This window comes from Protopterus annectens, chromosome 17.part0 (genome assembly GCF_019279795.1).
Source record: "Protopterus annectens isolate FY-2018-M chromosome 17.part0, PAN1.0, whole genome shotgun sequence".
Lineage (NCBI taxonomy): Eukaryota > Metazoa > Chordata > Ceratodontiformes > Protopteridae > Protopterus > Protopterus annectens.
This window is the reverse complement of record NC_056751.1, coordinates 481,952,492-481,972,464: the sequence shown is the minus strand read 5'-3', so window position 1 is coordinate 481,972,464 and position 19,973 is coordinate 481,952,492. Positions and strand designations below refer to the sequence as shown.

At 38.8% G+C, this 19,973-nt stretch overlaps 1 protein-coding gene across 1 annotated transcript in view; it reads left to right on the top strand.

The window, feature by feature from the left end:
* Window positions 1–19,973, top strand: part of LRRC4B (leucine rich repeat containing 4B) — a 1,817,755-nt gene that overhangs the window by 1,313,507 nt on the left and 484,275 nt on the right. Inside the window, exon 5 of the mRNA XM_044059307.1 lies at window positions 17,023–17,135. The gene's annotated coding sequence lies outside the window, so the exon portion shown is untranslated. The remainder of the gene's footprint in view (window positions 1–17,022; window positions 17,136–19,973) is intronic.

Sequence of the window (19,973 nt, the reverse complement as noted above, 5' to 3'; positions counted from 1 at the left end):
TTAGATATTGCAGAATCTGAGGTATGTCAGACTGAAGGGTATTTTGGCCTTTAGCTTGGTTCCAGGCACAAAACCTTTTCCATTTGTCTGATTAGGCTTTCCTGGTGCTGGGCCTTCTGGCCTCCAGAATAACTTCCATAACAGCTTGTGAGAGAGGAGCTGGCTGGTTGCTTAGGTGATTTGCCATGCAGCCAAGATTAAGGTTTTGAGCTGGCTGTGTAGAATCTGATTGTCTTGCTGTGTGAGCAGGTGGGTAATTTGTGGTAGAATCCATGGTGGGCCCTGGGCCATATTTCTTAATAGTGAGTACCAGTGCTGGCGTGGCCAGTCTGGGGCAATGAGTATCATTCGGGGTCTCTCCATCCTGACTTTCAGTAGCACCTTTGTGAGAAGGGGTAGTGGAGGAAAGGCATATACTGTTAGCATTTTCCAACTGAATGAGAGTGCGTCCACTTTCCAAGCTTGATGGTGAAAAGTCCTTGTGCAAAACTTTGTTAGCTGATAGTTTTGAGGGCTGGCAAACAGGTCTATGTCTGGGAACCCCCATTTTTGAGTTATCATTGCAAATACTTGTGGATCCAGTTTCCACTCGTGGGGATCCATGATGTTTCTGCTTAGGTCGTCTGCCAATGTGATCTTTTTTCCTGGCAGGAATTGAGCTTGTAATTGAACTTGGTAAGCCAGTGCTGTGTTCCACAAGGACATTGCTTGCCTGCATAGAGGGTAGGAGTGTGTACCCCCCTGTTTGTTTATGTACCACATTACTGTGGTGTTGTCTGTCCTTATGATAAGCTGTCCTGGATGTAAGAGGTCCTTGAAGGCTGTCAGAGCATTTTGTACAGCTAGCATTTCTTTTTGATTGATGTGCAGATTCCTTTGATCTGCTGTCCATATGTCCTGCCATGTGTGCCCCCCAGGCACAGTCCGATGCATCTGTTGTCATAGTTTGCCTGGCTGGGGGTAGGGTGAAAGGCTGACCCTTGTTGAGGTGACATGCCTGTGACCACCATAGAAACTCCTGTTGAAGGCAGGGAATGAGATTTATCATTGTTTCCAAGCTGTGGCTGTGTTGAGTCCATACGCTTTTTAGGTACCATTGTAATTTCCTCATATGCAGTTTTGCAAATGGTATTAGTAGTATGCAAGATGCCATGAAGCCCAAGGCCTGCAGAATTTTTCTTGCAGGGAGTTGGGTCTTTGTTGCCATTGTTCTGAAGTATTGAGTTAATTGTAGTTGTTTGTCTGGCGTCAGATAAGCCATCTGGGCCATTGTATTCAAGCTGGCACCCAGGAATGTCATATTTTGTGAGGGTACTAGTTTTGATTTCTTTTCGTTTACTGTGTACCCTAGGCAACTTAGAAGATGTTTTACAAAAGCCAGGTGTTGTAAGAGAATGTCCTTGCTTTCTGCTTGGATGAGACAGTTGTCCAGGTATGGGTATATTTGAATTCCTCTTTGTCTGCAGTATGCAATTACTGGTGCCAGGCATTTTGTGAACACCCTGTGTGCAGTAGATAAGCCAAAGGGCAGTGCAGAGAATTGGTAATAGGTTTAACCTGCAATGAAATGGAGTTATCTTCTGCAATTTTGTCTGATAGGGACATGCAGGCATGCCTCCTTGAGGTCCAACGTTACTAGCCAAGCTTTCTTGCCCAACATGGGAAGAAGCTGCTGTAGTGTTAGCATCTTGAATTTGGGTACTTGCAAGAAGGTGTTTAAAATTGAAAGGTCCAGAATGGGTCTCCAAGCATTGTCCTTTCTGGGGACTAGAAAGAGCCTTGAGTAAAATCCTTGGCCTTGCTCCTGTGTAGGCACCAGTTGAATGGCTCTCATGTCCATGAGAGCTGTAATTTGTTTTTGTGCCTCTGCCCATTGATTTTGTGGCAGGTTTGGCATTCCTTTTATCCTTGGCAAGGTGTGGAAATGGAATCTGTATCCTTGTGAGATAATGTCTAGGACCGATTTGTCCTTTGTGACGATGCACCATTTGTCTGCAAAAAGTGCTAATTTTCCTCCCAAGGGAGCTGCCAAAGAGTTTTGCTTGGCAGTTTGAGGTTTAAGTCATTGTGTTTGCCTTCTAGTGGTTTGGGACCTGTCTTCTCCTCCCTTCTGTGTTGTAGTGCCCCATTGGCGAGGTTTGTAAGGGATTTGTGCTTGTCCTCTGCCCCTTGGGCACCTGTATTTACCCCTCTGTGGTCTGTCAGAAGCTGGAAAGGACCAATTTTTTGTTGGCCAATTTCTGCTGAAGCGTGGGGGCTGTACCTGTAAGAAATCTTTGACCGTCTGCATAGATTTTGCCTTATCCTCCATTTTCTTTAAAACCTCCTCTGCTTTAACCCCAAATAAGACATCCTGCTGTAAGGGTGCATCCAGTAACTTTGCTTTAACATGATCAGGCAGAGAGTGTTCCTTTAACCAAGCATGCCTATGTATAACAGACCCAGTAACAGCTGCTCTAGAAGAAGCTTCCAAGGCATCAAAACCACATTCTAAAGTATGTTTGCCCACCTGTTCAGCTGCATGCAACAGATCTTGCATTTCCTTGAATTCAGACTGTTGAGGGTGCATGGCCATCTTTTGTTTTATTTGAGACATTAGGAATTGCTGGTATTTAAGCATGTGAAATTGACAATTTAGTGCTCTCATAGCCAGAATAGTTGAGGTGTAAACCTTCTTCCCCCACCTATCTAGTGCTCTGGAGTCCCTTTCTGAGGGTACAGGATTTTTAGCCATAGAAGCCTATGGGACCCTGGGAGATTGTCTCTGGATCAGCAGCAGGGCTTTTGTAAAGGAATTTGTGTGAGTCAGGCACTCTATAGTATCTATCTGGTTTGGCTGGAGGAGGAGGCAGAGAATCTGGATTTAGACTAGATTCTAAGAAGACATCATCCACAATGTCCAAAACTGGGGGGATAGCAAGTGGTCTGTGCTGGGGGAGTAAAAGAAACTCTCGGAACCTTTTCTTTGAGTCAGAGTAGTCCTGACCTTCCCAGTGGAAATGTTCCCTCATGGTGTGTAAGGTTTCCCCAAAGGAATAATCTTCAGGGGGAGAAGCTGAGGGAATGGAGTCTTCAGCATCAGAATCTTCATAAGGGGGAAAGGAGTAATCCTGTTCCTCAGAGGAGCAAACAGACACTTGATCAGAGGAGGCATAATCCTCCTCTTGTCTAGGCCTTTTGTCGGGGGAGGGGTTGGGAACCCCTGATCAAAGAAATCAAATCTTCAGCCATTTTAAGCATCTGTTTCTTAGGCATAGGGCCTTGACCTGGAGACTGAAGTGTAGGCTTTTTTGGTTTTAGAGGACTCTTAAGCTTAGCATAAGATTTTATGGTGAGGGTAGTCGGTCTGAAAACACCTTCAGAAACCGAAGGTGTTTCTACAGCACCGGCTTCCCCTACTGCAATATCGTCAGTAGGGCCTAAGGAAAATGGCTGCGTCGGCCTAGAACTCTCTGCTGGGGGATCCGAAGCGGTCTGGGGATCCAATTCAGCGGTAGCCAGGGACTGCGTAGGCACCTCACTGAAAACCAGAGAACCGGCGACCGGCCCAGCCGAGGCCTCGGAATCTGGTTTGGATCTAGGCTGCCTGTCTTTATCCTTGCATTTTTTATGCACACCGGTAGTCGGTTGCTCTGACGGCATAGTGTAATTACATTTTGTACCGAAGTAGTGTCGTGCAAAATCAAAGCGTCGCTTTATAGTTCGCTTATTGAACCTAGCACAAAACCGACAACCAGTGACGTCATGGTCTGGGCCTAGGCAAGGTATACAAAAAGAATGAAAGTCCTTATGAGGTATTTGCTTCCCACAAGAAATGCAATTGTTAACTTTTTCTGACATCGGACTGAGGCAAGAAAAGGTTCCCCAATGGGGTACTTAGCTTTGAAGACTTCGGACTGAAACTCAATTCAAAAATCTCAGGTGTCGGCCGACCAGCACTTGCGAACTGCTTCTGCTTCTGCTTCGGGCACCGTGCAGCAAGAAAGACTGAAGAAAATGGTGTTGGATGCCTCTGATATACCCCTGGTGCTCTGACATCAGGGAAGAAGTGACAGCAACTGACGCCGGACCAAGACCTTGGAATTCGGGCCGTCTGCGGGACCGCCTGATGGCAGGATAACCCTACTGTGATGACTGCAGCAGGGTAACACGATGAACATCTGTAGCTGTGCGCCACTAAGTGAGCACGAAGCCTGAGTTGAGGCTATGATTAAACATGACACTTAGGTGAGGTGCCAGTTAATTTTATAGTTCATGTAATACACAGCCTGGGATGTCATCTGATCCCATGGATGCTGTATTCTTAGCTTTGGAGAGTGCATTTTTTACCTGCATGGCCGTTACTACCAGAATTTGGCAATTTTCCAGTATTGAGATGGGTCATTTAGGGGGTGAGAGGGGGGTGAAGTTGTTACTGAATTGATCTGCCAGGATACTGGCAATATCCTTGGGATCAATATATTTAATGCCATTCTGTTGTAGCTCAGAGCAGATCTGAGCATTGCCATTTAGATTCTTGACATAGTTATAGAATGCCTTGTGGTTGTCTTTGGAATCTTTTGGCAATTTTATTTTCATAACTAGCTTTGGAGGATTTTATGAGGGATCTCAGCTTCTTACTGAGGCTGGTAAGGGAGTTTTTTGCATCCTGGGATTTGCCTCTTTTCTGCAACAGTTTCTTCCTTTTGTTGTAAAGTTTATTTACGGCAGGGGACCACCAGATTGGCTTCCTTTTTTTGGAGGAGAGCATCTTGGCTCTATTTGGGATGGCGTGATTCATGCATAAGTGGATGTGCTCGTACAGTGCCTTAGTGTAGGATTCAGCAGTTGAACTTTCAGTTCCCGTCTGCATGGGTGTCATGAAGTTTGTCACTTCTGAGTTGAGTAGCATGAAGTTGGCTTTGGAGAAGTTTTTTATGGAGGTTTCCTTACTGGGGGGTGGGATGTGTATGTTAAGGGTGATTAGCTTATGGTCAGACCAGTTCTTACCACAAATGCAAGGATGCACATAAGTGAGGTACTTTGGTTTATGAAAGCATTGAAGTTATGTCAATGCATAGCCTGTATAATAGAATACAGTTATAGGAATAAATAAATGGATTATAAAAAGTTTATGTAGTCATTATAAGATTTGCCATTCTTTGCAGTGGCCTCTTCATAGATTGGTCTGATCAAGACACATGCCTCCCACTTACACATTAATCTATTTGATCTAACCAAAGTTATTAAAAGTCCAGCAAGATATGATAAAACACCCAGCAATTTTAATTGCATGCTATCCTCTAGCCCTGAAAAACAAAGCAGGCTGGAATATTCCCTGATGCACTTAGTGACCACCATCCAACCTATGCAATCAGAGACTTCTTAAAAACCTACAGGGTCTAGCACCTAAACACTGTAAGAAACCTTACTGACTTCAACAAAAAACACTTTCATCGAGACCTTGAAACACTGGAAATGGATTTCACTAAAGTCACTTTTTCTAGATTATGCCATCTCATACTTCAGTACAACCTTTCTGCAATTTTTAATTCATCAGGCACCTCTGCAATATAAGCATGTTAAATTGATGACTGCACCTGGCTAACAAAAAGCAAAATGTAATGTAAGCAGTTGTGAGCTAATGAATTAAGTTTGCTATAACTAATTAAGGGACAGTGAATTGAGTAATGGGATAAGACCAGATGTTTTAAATCTGGGCTGTGGACATTATTTTATTACAGTTCTGATAAAGTCTTCACACAAGGCATAAAAGTGCTTGACTGTTTTGTTTTTGTGATTAAACGTTTTCAGTTATATATTTTAATCAGGGTCTCCTGGTCACTTACTATATCAGAATTATTTATGTTTTTTGAAAAAAAAAGATTGATGAAAACTACAGATAAATGCCACAAAGCATGAAAGAAAAAAACAAAACAATTACCAAAATGACCAGCACCTGAGAAATCTTACCAAAACAGGTTCTCTGAGAAATGAACTCTTACAGAAAAACATGGATGACATACCACAATAATCCCAAATTGTTTTGGTCTGTTGTAAACAAACTCCTAAATCCAGATACCAAGTCCACCCCAACCCTCTTCCCAAAGAATTTAAAGCTCCCACAGCTTAGAGATTCAATGAGCAATGTATAGCTACTACAAATCTCATCAGCCAAACAACATAGACCTATGGCTCTTCTAACATCAAACTGCAGTATAATCAGACAAATAAGTTATCATTTGAACCAATTCTAATTACTACAGTAAAGCAATACTTGAATAAATAACTCCACTACATTAGTGGCAGGCAATGCTCCTGCAGATTGTCTTAAATTAGGAGCAGATTGAATAAGCTATCAAGTCTCTAGCTTGAGCTATAGATCCTTACAAAAAAGTTATGTTCCAAAGGTACGGAAAACCTCTTGCATTATACCATTGCATAAAGAAGGGAATTCCAGCAAATTTTCAAACTTTTGAATTGTCACAATATTCCTTCTACTCTGTAGTACTTATTTTGTTTGGTTTTGGATTCCTTCTACTCTCTAAAGTACTAAAAGATGCGTCCTCATCAAACTCTGTACTTTCTGCTTGGATATTTGCTTACCCCCTCACACCATGGCTTCTGCTCCCATCACAGCACTGAAGCTGCCCTAATGCATTTTCAAGACACAGTTAACCAAAAATGAAGTATAGGTAACCCTGCCTTCACCCTATTTCTGTACAACTCAAAGGCATTTTCACCTCATATCTCACTCTCTTCTCCTCATCGAGTTCTTATAAATCAGATCAGGCAACACTACTGAAAATGATCTGTCAAAAGTCAGGACTCCTGCTCTATTCTATTGCCAATACATACAGGAGTGCTCAAGGGTCAGAACTAAAACCACAGTTATATATATTCAAAAATGACGTGCTCAGCCACATGCTATTCCAACTTCATGTAGTAACCCAAGACTCCTCCTCTATTGAAATCTGACTAGTACAATTCCATCTACTCCTAAAGCCCCAAAACAAAAATAATTACATTTATTTCTATTAAATTCCTACCAGCTAGCACTGCAGTTAATATAGTCTCATCTATCAACCCTAAAATAGAAAAAGTCACCCAAACCATGTTAATGGATGTCACCTTAGATGACAAACTTAAATGTGATTGAAGTATCAATGCTGTTGTAAAACACAAACAAACAAACAAAAAAAAAACTGACCTAGAAGGAAGGCAGTGGTATGGCAAGGACAAAGTGATATGGACAGCCTGTCTGGGTGCAAATTGTTAGGGGACTTGAAATTTGATTCTGATCATTGTTCAGTGCATGCTTTCAGTGAATACCAGCATTTAGAAATGCATGTGTTGCATTTGCAGTCAAAATCAATAGTGAAGTGCTTAAGTGTGTAGCATATACTGCAGCAACCACTTTCAACACATGTAACAAGCATATTGCTATAGTTCAAAGAAGTAAGCTTTTTTACTCATTTGGGTATGGAAAAGAACATTTTTTTCTCTTGACTTACGCAGAAATGTTTTTGTTTTAAAATGTATTTATTTATTTTAAGGAGTGACACTAGATTAGGGGGTAGCACCAGGTGCAAGTACCAGCTAGGCTATACCTCTGCAGGAAGGTAACTGCAACAATGCTAAACCTTTTTTTTTTTTTTTTTTATCCAGTCTTTCATTTTGAACCCAAAATTGCATTTCTCTGCAGAATCCGAACTGGCTAGAACTATCACAACACATATTATGTAATTACTTCATAATGGCACAAAAATATTACACTATTGATTAAATGCTCTTGCCATAAATATTGTAACAAAATGGTGAAAAACATAAAGGAATCTTTGATCAAAGGGCAGTAAATAATAGAATGCCAGAAATCCAGTGACTCACAAGACGGTTTCGTATACTCAGTAAGTAGAGCTAAACTGTGGCACATCATTCCCTTTACCATCAGACAAATAACCTCCTCACTTTTAAAACCAACTTCAAAATGCATCTAACTCATACTAAAATCTGCAAATGCTTTGAATCTCAAGGATAAAAATGACCAAATACTCAAGATTTCTTTTTTGTACTAAACTGTTTCTTCCCAAATGGCTTTTTATATGTCACTGAAGTCAATTTATTGTAGTCTCCCCATGAGAAATGTATGTTTTTTTTTCTCTTGACAGGTTAGATATCAGTATGATTATAAATGCACATCACACTACTATAGCTCCCGAAGATTCTTCTTAGAACTTACTGCACTTTATATTTTTGTGTAATATTTCCCATGTATTCCATTTTAATGAATTCCATTAATTTTTTTACACCTTTCTTTAGAGCGTGCATAACCTTTGTTATTTTGCACATTTACTACTTCTTGGAGATTTTCTTCCAAGGTCTTTCCTGAAAATGGGTAATATACTTAGTTGGGCTTTCCTTGTACAGAAAAGCAAATAATATAAATCAATAAATTAAAATAAATGAATAAATTAATAAATAAACAAGGCCATTTTTGATGGCCCTGGAGGTTGATGATGCTGATTATGCTAGCTACAGATGGACATTTACTGGCATAATGTCATCTTTGGATTATTTACTTCCAGTGAATTACAGACACTTTTACAAATTCATTCATCCAAGATTTTAAAGAGTAATGCAGTAAGAAGTTCCAGATTAAAAATATATACAAAAATAATTTGTTTATATGCTGCTTTTGGTTTTGTCACTGTGGTATATAAATAACATATGTGAGGCTCTGTACCAAATAAACAGCACAGAAGGATGGGTGATATAGAACAGTTATTAATTCAAACTCGTAGGTGCAGATGGCATGAATTGGTAGAATATATAAATACATCAATAAGCTGATTTCTCTATAATAATGCACTGCTAGAGTTGCATTGCATTTAGTCCTAGATGAGCCTTGATTTAGGATAACTGAATAATAATGTGTTGATCTGAGGAAGAGCAGTAGTGGGTATCTGGACCAAGTCCAAAGTGTTCCATACGAGAGATGTACAGCTGGATGGATTTCTATACTTTAACAAAGCACATTGATAAGATAAAGCTTTTGGGAGTTCTGTGTTACTGTTGCCCTGTTGAAGGATAAACCACCATGAGACTACATCCAATCACCTGAGAACATAGGAAGACTAATCGCTGATTATCATATTTTAATTACTAACTTAAAATGCTGATGCAAGAAGGTTAATGAGACAGTAGTACTGCTGAATAAAATGCCAAGATAAGGCATTTAAATACACTGACTTATGTCTGATGTAAATGGTATTTATTTCCGATAGAAACACAGTATGGGAGGCTGAAAAAGATATTTTTCATATTCTGTAGATTCAGTTTGAGTAGGATGGTGCTCGATACCCTCAATTGGCTTGAACTTCCTTAATATGTCACCCTTTGCCAGCTACTCACAGCACACAAATACACTTCACCTTCACCATCCACTTAAATCATCCTCACTGTCAAATGTCACCAAATACAACAGTAAGATCCTCAGAATGTAAACAAACTTCTGCTAATAAATCTAATAATTATTGTTGCAGACCAAGTTACCATGCAAGAAAATCAAGGACTTTGATTCTTTTGCCAACATCTCCAAAATGTAGTGCAATGTCATGAACTGTATGTGCAATGCATACTTTATTGTTTAATATTTGCAAAAAAACAGTTATGTCATTGTGTTTAATGATATATTTTATTAAAATTAGTTTATAAGTTCATAGCTAGGTAGTAGGCTATCGGTCCAAGGGCCTATGTAAGCCTAGTCAACAAGGTTCCCTGGCTTACTCCACCCAAGAAGGTTATTTTCCTGTGCTCGTCGAGCAGAGCCACAGAAGTGATCCGCTGGGTGAATTTCCTATTTCCCATTCACTCATCAAGATTTTTCTTGAAGAGTGCTAATGAGGAACTCTGCTTGACATAGATGGGTAGCTTGTTCCAGAGTAATGGAAGTCTCTGGGACAGGAATCTATCCCTCCATCATGTTCTGTTTATTGTGATGACAAGGTTTAGGTCCCTGGAGTGTGTAGATCAGGGGGGATTGGGATTTCTTTAAGTGTAGCATGCCCAACAGCTCTAGGTTTGACATACCTTTGTATGTTAGGTAGAGTTCACCTCAGAGTAGGTGATATGCTATAGAGTAAAGCTGGAGTTTTTTAGACTGTCAGTGTAGGGCATCTGTTTGAGTCCCATAATCCTCTTTGTGAGGTATTTTTGGGGCCTTTCCAGCTGTTGCAGATGTCTTGTGAGGTACATTCCAAAAGGATCATTGTATTCAATAATGGGTCTAATGAGAGCCGAGTAGAGGGGAACAATGACCTCTTTTTCCCTTTTTGAGAACCATTTTGTAATGAGGTGTGCCACATAGAAGTCTTACCCTTGTCTACGGCTTTGGTGACTGTTTCAAAGAAGTCAATCAGGTTCAGGAGGCATGATCTGCCCTTCACAAACCCAATCTGGATGGGGTCCAGTGTTTGGAGGTTGCCAATGTCTTTGCTTATGACTTCCATGATGATACGTTCCATGGCCTTGCAAACCAGGCTCGTCAGGGTAATAGGGCGATAGTTCCTGGGGTCTGTGGTGGCTCCCCCTTTGTGGAGTGGTATAACTGTTGCTGTGCATCATTCAATGGGTACAAAGCCTGATGTGAGGCTGTGATTGAACATGGTGCTTAGGTGGGGGGCCAATTCATTCTGAAGTTCTTGTAGAAAGCAGCCTGGGATGTTGTCCGTTCCCATAGATGCTGTGTTCTTGGCTTTGGAGAGCGCAGTTTTTATCTGCTCAGTTGTGATTGCAGGGGCACTGCATTCTTTCGGTATAGATATGTGCCCTTTTAGGGGGTAAGGGGAGTAAAGTTGGCACTGAACCTATCAGCCAGGATGTTGGCAATATCAGTTGGTTCCGTACTTTTCGTACAATTGTGCTGTAACTCAGATCATATCTGGGTGTTACCGCTGAGATTCTTGACATAGCTATAGAATGCATTGCGGTTGTCCTTAGAATCAGTGGCAATTTTGTTTTCGTAAATAGCTTTGGAGGATTTTATGAGGGATCTCAGCTTCTTGCTGAGGCTGACTAAGGAGCTCCTCCACTCATGGGATTTTACTCTCTTTTGCAACAGTTTCTTCCTTCTGTTGTAGAGTTTGTTTATAGCAGGGGACCAACAGATTGGGTTCCATTTTTTGGAGGATAGCGTCTTGGTTCTGCTGGGGATAGCACGATCCATGCACTTGTGTAAGTGCATATAGAGTGCATTTGTATAAGATTCAGCAGTTGTAAATGTATCGTCCATCTGCATGGGTGTCATGAAGTTTGCCACTTCTGTCTTAAGAAGCATGAAGTTAGCTTTGGAGAAATTTTTTACAATGGTTTCCTTAATGGGGGTGGGAGCGGGATTTGGATATCTATGGTGATTAGCTTATGGTCAGATCTGACCAATGAGGAGTTGACTTTAGGTGTGGAACACTGGTCACTCATGTTGGTAATGACTAGTTCTAGGATATTATTGCCCCTGGTGGGGGTGTGGATTCGTTGATCCAGGGCATTGGAGTTAATGAATTCTAGAAAGCGTTGAGCGAAGGAGTTGGTACTTCCAAAAATAATTGTGGGAGATAGGCCAGAGAATAAAGACAATTTTAAATACTGTTCATGACTGCTCTCAACTGCCCATACTTTTGCTGAATGTCCAGATTCTTGCCTCATATTGTTTTTCTGTTCCTAAGAAATTTTGTGTTTTTTGGCGAATCACTGCAGACTGAAGTCACTAAACAATGACTTACTCTTGAGTTCCAGACCCGACATCCCTCAGGAAATGTAAGCCAACACAAAGCCTGTTGATCTACTGACCTTCTAAGTTTATAAGAGCAATACATAAAATTTGTCCTGATTTTTGGGCCTTTCCCCCCGTTTTTTAGGCTTTATTCAGATTCCTTGCAATAACAGGTTGTGAGGTATACAACGCTCTTAACTTGGAAAACTGATATAACAGCAGGTTTTGCGCAAGCATTAACCTTCTTAAGAAAACCAAGTCCGGAACTCAAATATCAGTCATCATCTGTTTACCCCAGTCCTGAATGATTTACCATAAAACATACATTTTATGACCAAAATTTCTATAAAAAATCTGGACTTTCTGCAAAATTATGGGCAGCTGAGAGTTGTGCACTCCAGTGCCATGTAAGGGTGTGCTGCACTCCTGAGTGTTGAGTGTGTTGTCCATTGGATAAGATATTAAGCTGAGGCCCATTCCCTTGAGTTGGCGGTAGCTTGGTTCGATGTAAAAGATCCCACAACTCTTATGGAAAAGAGTAGTGGAAATTCCCAAATGGCCTGAACAAATTTCCCCTAGTAGTATAAATACTACCTCGGGTCGCCCCTGAAAAGAGAGCATTAGTCTAGTTGGGAACACGATCAACAAAGGATATATAAAATATAAAAAATTAATGGCTTTCTTATGGCAGCGTGTGAGAACTGCAAGGCAGCATACCTGCTTCTAAAGGGTCAAGAAAGCTGTGATCCAGTTAAATAATTTGCTCAGTCATACAAGAAAGAACGTGAATGCTGGGGGAATCGAACTGATACTGTGTGATGTAACATGGCAGATCCCAACACAAGTTTTAACTTCTGGCAAAGCCGGCGGACAAAGGCTCAAAATCATGGATGATTTATAAATATTCATATAAATTCATGTGGAAAGCATATTTTGCATCATTCAGTATGTATTTTCTGAGGAACGAGGAATAAATAGTATGCAGCCGTAAATGTCTGGTATTACTGACTTGCATAATCCTCAGGAATTTACCAGGAAATCAAAAATATTACGAGAGACAGAACAAAAGTATGAGACAAAAACAAAATCAAGGACAGTTGAGTGGTACGTCGGTTGTTTAGGATCTATGACGTGCTCATAGGGCTATGTTTCTGGAACTTTCTAGCCTCTTGTTTGTGCGCACTCCACAGTGAGCTTGGAATGGGAATGGGATACCTCTGAAGGGCTGTTCAAAGTGATGACCAGCATTAAACTGTGCCTGTGTTTGGGAAGCTGGTTCAAGGGCTGTAAAACGTCCTTGTCGCTAACACCTTGATGGTTAATAAATCTTCAGTCTTTGCTTGTTACACCTTCGGACATGATGACAATGTATGATCAGAGAAGGACACAGGGATGGTTAGTCATCTGCATTGGTCATTTGTATCAAAGCAGGAAGGGGAAGAATATCGCAGTAATACAGGATCATTAATTCCTTGCGCACAAGTGAGATGTTAGTAGCCGGCTCACATCATATCATGTTTCCTTGATAAGGAATACAGGTAGGAAAAAAAAAAACGTGTAATGAAATAAAATCATTGCTGGCTGGTGTCATTGACCAAAGGCCAAGTTACGTCTGCCAGAAAAGGTGTGCAAAGGTTAGTATCCTTAACAAATGGAAGGGCTTACACCTCTCGGCTGCTATGGTTTAGGTATGTTTCATATAGCTGGACCTGTTTAAAATGGGCATACGACCTTAAGAAGTGAATTTAGCCTGTGAGATTCCTTATCGGTAATTCTTTGGAGACAATGTCACAAGCACTGCTGTTCTGAAAATTAAACATATAATATATGTATATATATATATATATATATATATATATATATACATATATATATTCCAACCCTCTTCTATGACTTTTAAAGGCTACTGTTATGATTCATGAGGATCAGAGGTTGAGCGGCATAATCAGTTGCTGAGTGTAGCAAGCAAATTCCATTTTGTACTCACAAGCTGTTAGTGCCTACTACACACACACACACACACACACACACACACAATGAAAGAAATTCATCTAAATGAATAGCTAAAGTATCTTTACTTGCAGCAAATGACCCGAGACTAACAAGTAACACTGACGACTATATTATTAGTATCAAACATTGCTACAGATTAGTTATTATAACACTAAAGACAAACACCTGAATTTAAGTCCTATATCATCCCACTTACATACTATGTAACATTTTGTTTCAATTTTTATTAATTTGTCACTGTACAACAAAGAATAACCTCTGAATTCACTAGTGTACCTGATCAGCAAAAAATGATAAATAACACCAATATTGATATGTTACATCTCATGAGATGCTTATCATTCAGAGAGGCAACATAAGTATATTTTAAATATATTGTCTTCCTTTGATAAGCATTCTAAACAAAAATATATTACTCAGAACCCAGTGTGGACAGTTGCAGCATCTCTCCATGTTTACCACTTGATTTGCAAGGAAAGGCTAGTTGACCAATTCAAGTCTAAGTATACATTTCAGCAACATTCCTGGCAATGGCCAAGCCTTTAAGGAAGGGGTTTATCTTTATCTCCTTACACAGATATTAAGTGTGTGGGGGGTATAGTTCCTGCATGGTGATAGGAGAGGCCTTGCTCTCTCAGAAGAATGAAATCATTCCAAATGATTTTGGAAAAGCCCTGGAGGCACTGCATTTTAATAATCTTACTATATACAGTAATTGTGGCTCCCATGGTACGGTTGATTTCAATTTTTTTACTTATTTAATCATTTCCATTATGCAATCCAAAAACAACTTATTGCTTTTGGTTTCATGGGATAATAACCTTAATTATGTCTGATAATCTATATGCATCATAAATACAGTGCAGCTTGTATATAGCAGAGTGAGTGCATTGGAGAGGCAGCAGAGGGCAATAACAGTACAGCTAGAATATAATTAAATAAGCATATGTTTCAAAACTATGACTTGCAGCATAAGACTCTCTGGGTTTAGAGATGCAAAAACCTATTATGAGATCTATGGAAAATAGAGGCATAGAGGCTGTTATATAATGGATGAGGGTTTAAGGTAAATAAGGCTGCCATTCAGAGAGGATTAGGACAGGAAAGATGCCATTGGGTGAAGAGATCACTTGGGCTGGGTAAAGAACAAAACATCACAAGAGATCCATTGTTATGAATTCTTAGCTAGTTTGCATGAGCAGAGCTCATGTGACTTCTCTCTCTTGATACCATGGTTTCCTAGTGACATCTTTAAACAACAACTGTACTTTTATTATATACGGCCTCTAGAATGCCCTTAATGCTAAGCATAGCCAGTGAGGGATATCCTGTATTGCTAATGAAACTTTCAGGAACAAGATATTATGATCTTACTCATGTTGAAGCCATGATACAAGCTACAAAGGAAACATACGAAAGGAAAGTTACTTTTTATCTAGTATTCACTACAAACTTTGTTGTGCGTTCTTTCTTTTTCACTGACTTGCATTATGCTTTCAGCCAATAAATACTCTTAATACCACATTACATAACTGAGCCTAATCAACATCATTATAGGTCACAGCTATCTTGCAATATCAATTATAGAAGCAGTTTTCAGTTCATCTGTCTTTCTGGCTATCTTTTTGCCTGACTGCCTACCTATCTCTCTAACTTTAATTTGGTGACACTTCAGATAGTTGTATGAATAAGGCTTATTAAATATACATGAGAACTTTACAGCAGCGTTGCAGAGTTTAACATGCAATAATTCTAAGTTAATACTTCAGCTGTACATAGACTCAGCTGTCAGGGCATGCTGCTGTATATATCAGATCAACTCTAGAATAGATTATCTGATGTTTCTTTCTTTCTAAATTTAATTAAAATGGATTTCTGAACCTTCTATTACTTCTCTGCTGTGGTTACAATGATACTTAAGCAGCCTGTCAAATTCATTGTGTCGTGTCTTATTTTAATTAACTTTGTTAGGAGAATGCATATTATCTCAATATTAAATCACATTCTGGAATCCATACCTACATCGTTAACAAATTATTTTACTTTCATAACTGGTAATTCTCATTAAGAGATATAATCTTCAGTTTTAGCTATATTGTGTAGCTGCTCAGGGCATCTAACCCTAACTTTGCCTTTGCTGAATATTTTATAATATGCCTTGCCTAGCAAGTGAGGCAATCTTTTAATGTCATCTTTCCTTGCCACTAAAACTTCACCTGATAACTTAATGCCCTTTTCTACATTTATCTGATGTATTCATTCAACTGTTGTGTTGCTTGCATTGTGAAGAACTGTTTTATTTTTTACATTACTCATTCATATTTATAATTTCCATTTACTGTATTTTATTTGTTGCATTGCACTAACATATTTGTATAATTTAGCATGCCCTTAAAAGAAAAGTACTCCTTTCATAAGCCTTAGCCAATTTTCTACAATACATACAAACTGAACTATTTTATATTGCATTCTTCTCATAGAATTTTCAGTGATCTCATAAACTTAAACAATTTCATATTGGTAATAATTACTATATGGATACAGTTGCATATGTGCTGTAGTGATGCACCCTGGGGAATAATGCGTCTTCTGATATGTAAACTTTTCCACTGTTTATACCAGACTGATCCCTAAATGTGTTTCACAACATTTTAATTGTTTGTTTGTTATTTGGTCATCTGTTTATGTACTCAGTTGATTATTGATTGATTCAGTCTTTTGTTAATTTATTTACTTTTTGCATTGAAGAATTCCTACCAGGTCATGAGCTTTTATCTCTAGATGGTCATCCAGTTAGGCTGTACATGCATTATTGACAAAACAGTACAGTGAAACATGTTTGGCATTGCATTGCTATATGGGGAAGGCATGGTTAGAACTGTTGTAATAAAATTATGTCAGAAGAGCAGGTAATATACATTATATGACAATAAATTTGGAGGTAGAAAATAATATGAATACAGTATTTGTAGGTGTTTTATGCAGTTCACTGACATTTACTCAGCTCTTACTTCATTTATAAAGCAAATTAGTTACTTAAAAAGGGAATACAATAAATCAGTGTAGTTGTTTCAAAATGTTTCCATACATACCATTGCTGAGATTAAAAAGTACATGCTGAAGGAAATAAGTAAGCACAGAGCTGCCACAAGCAAATGTTTAGCTCGTATAGTGCATATTGTTAAATGTAGCCACTGTTGTTCTCCACTAGTTTGTGTGACCGTAGAGTGAAGATCTCTTTAATTCTGAATCTTTCTTTGCAGGATGCATGATGTAAGCACAGCTGCTGTACCATTTCTGGACTCATTCCTTTGTACCACCTCTGCTACATGTAATTCCTTCTGCGAGATCCTCAGAAATAGATGTAGTAATCCAGGTGAGAGTTCACCAATGATTTGTACAGTTATCTCATTTTTTTTTTTTTTTGTGATGTCCCTTTCTTTTCCTTACAGCCCTTGCATCTAGTATTACATAACTCAATATGTTGTCAACAGGTTTCAAGTCCTGAGTATGATGATTTATTGGTCTTTTCCCCGAATGTTACACTCCTTTTTTTCTGTTGACTCAGCTGTATGTGTCTTCTGAGCTAGATTCACAAGCTTTCAACTTTCACATCTGATGCCATCACTCAGACAGCATAAGTGTTAGTAGTCCTCTAAATACCTCAGGCTGCTTGTCATAGATCCATTTTGACAGGAAGACAGTCGATTGCTTGCTCACTTTGTACGATTATTTACAAGCAGATTCTTTTTCTTCTTGACCTACCAAATCATTCAAGAAGAACTCTCAAGGCTGAGATCTGATCGCAAAGATGTTCTCTCAATTTAGTCCTAACTGACATGAATGTACTTACATACTTGCTCTAGTCCAGTTGAATAAATGCAGTAGTACTCTAACAAATACAGACTACCTGTTCAGTTTGCTTAGTTTATGCTACATGCAGCCTGAATGTAAACATTCAAATGACTTACTAAATCTAAGGAGGCCACTGTTTAATTTTTTGCTGAACAGACTGGTTCTGAAATTCAGACAGATTATTCTGACATGACATTGCAAGATTCTGCCTCCTTATAAACTAATATTAACTATTTGTCTGTCTGTTTATCTATCTGTCTATCCCGCTCTTTATCAAAACTATTTATTTATTTATTTATAACTTTTTGACTGGGTTAATGTACTGGTCCTCAGACCATTTTCAACCATGATGTTGGCGATTTAGGCAGTTACAGATTTTAACATCCAGTTACCATTCTGTAATAGTGTACCATACAACTTATGACGTACACACTTACAGAGAAGAAATATTTGATATAAATAAAGTACAAACACAGAAAGTAGGGTTACAAATCCAGTGGTGCTGCAAATTTTATAGATTGTATCAAGAACTTTGCAGAGCTAAGAAATAAACCTTTTATAGAAACAAGAAAAGTTATAATGTATAAGGACTATGAGGCAAAGTTATGTTTTCATTTGGGGATATTATGCATGTGTACTCTTTCTTAATTGTCTGAGTGCATTTATTAGATGTAAGAAGTAATGGGGTCTGTGTAGGGTTTGAATTAGCTGCCAGATATCATACCCTGCCTGTGTCAAAACATTGACACTTGTATTCATTTTTAAGAGACCAGATTAGCCATTTTTTAAATATACTTAAGGCAGTATTCATAGTCCTGCTCTCTGTAGGTTTGTAGCAATAATGCATGAAGAACAGTGCCATGTCCTTATTCAAATAAAGACATTAACACTGACTGCGGAAATATGGAAGCATTTTGGTAAACACTATTCCCCATTTCAAAAACATAATGTGCTTAAGGCATAATTATTAGGGGAAGAGCTATTACAAGAATAAGGTGTATTACACATTTGTGTATTATTACTGTTAGGAGAGATAAATGTGAAAGCCTCATTTCATACAAAACATGTAAAGCACCTTGAACTTATGGTAATATGCATTAAATTATCTGGGGAATATGGGAGTTAGGCAAATCAGTTAGCTGACTGGAAGGGAAAAATGAATATTTGCTAAAATATTTTTAAAATTAGGTATAGTTACTGACTTCAAGAAATATTTGTTTTATTGTATTTTAGTCCTATGCAAACATGAACAAACTACTGTAGGTATTGCTGGAGGAATAATACATTTTGGTATCATTCGAGCACTTGATTATAGATAAATAAACTACTGAAGGGATCACTGGAGAAATAATTCATACTGAAGTCATTTGAGTGCTTTTTCACACATGGTTAAACTACTGAAGGAAGCACTGGGGAAATGGTAACATTTAAGCTACTGAATGGTTTGCTGGGGCAAGTTCTTGGATTGCAAAGTAGCTATCATAGGTGAGGCAATGCTTTTAACAATGGATGTTGTACAGCATGGATATTGCACAATGAATAGCAGAAACACTTCATTAGCATGCACTGCTTAGACAATCTAATATTTCCATCTCATTATAATTAATTTGCTTACGGGTATTGCACATTATTATAAATGGCCTCCTTGAATTGTGCCTTAGCTGTGTTCATCGCAAATATCAGGGAAACCTCATACCATGTTTGCCAAATCAGTATGGATACCACTCTTAATTCTTGTAGTTTCTGGATATTACTTCCAGAGTATGTGTCAGCTTTGAGAGGGCTCTTTTTGTGTTTGTGAAATGAGGTTTAGAGAAAAATATTGTATTGTCTAGCACTGAGCATAGGTAGTAGCTGGTTTGTCTGAAATATGTATGTGCTAAGGATGGCATTAAGAGCAGTTTGGTAGTTGTTTGACAGTTAAATAGGAGAATTGCCCTGGGCATCTGTTTGAATATTTTTAGTGAAGTTATCCTGGTCCATATATGGGTATGGACCTACATACCAATTTGTTTGCTGTCCTCTGCAGATTATGGCTGTGTTTTCATGAATTTAGTGCAAACGGTGATAGGTAGTATTCTAATTTGAGCATTATCATTTATAATGACACAGCTTTCATAGACTCAAGTGGGAGAAGGTGAGACCATATTAACTGACTGATTGTGGTGAAAGTCCCAACTGAGTTGTTGATCAAAAGTTGCACCTAAATATCTTTTTTCAGTAAATTTTAGTCAGTGATGTACTTTTGGGAGGGAGTTGTTAATGCTTAATGTTTAAGGAAGACTTGCATTCCCATTTCAGATCTGTTCCAAACAGTACAATATTTGATTTTGTTTAACTCAGTTTAATATAAGCCACA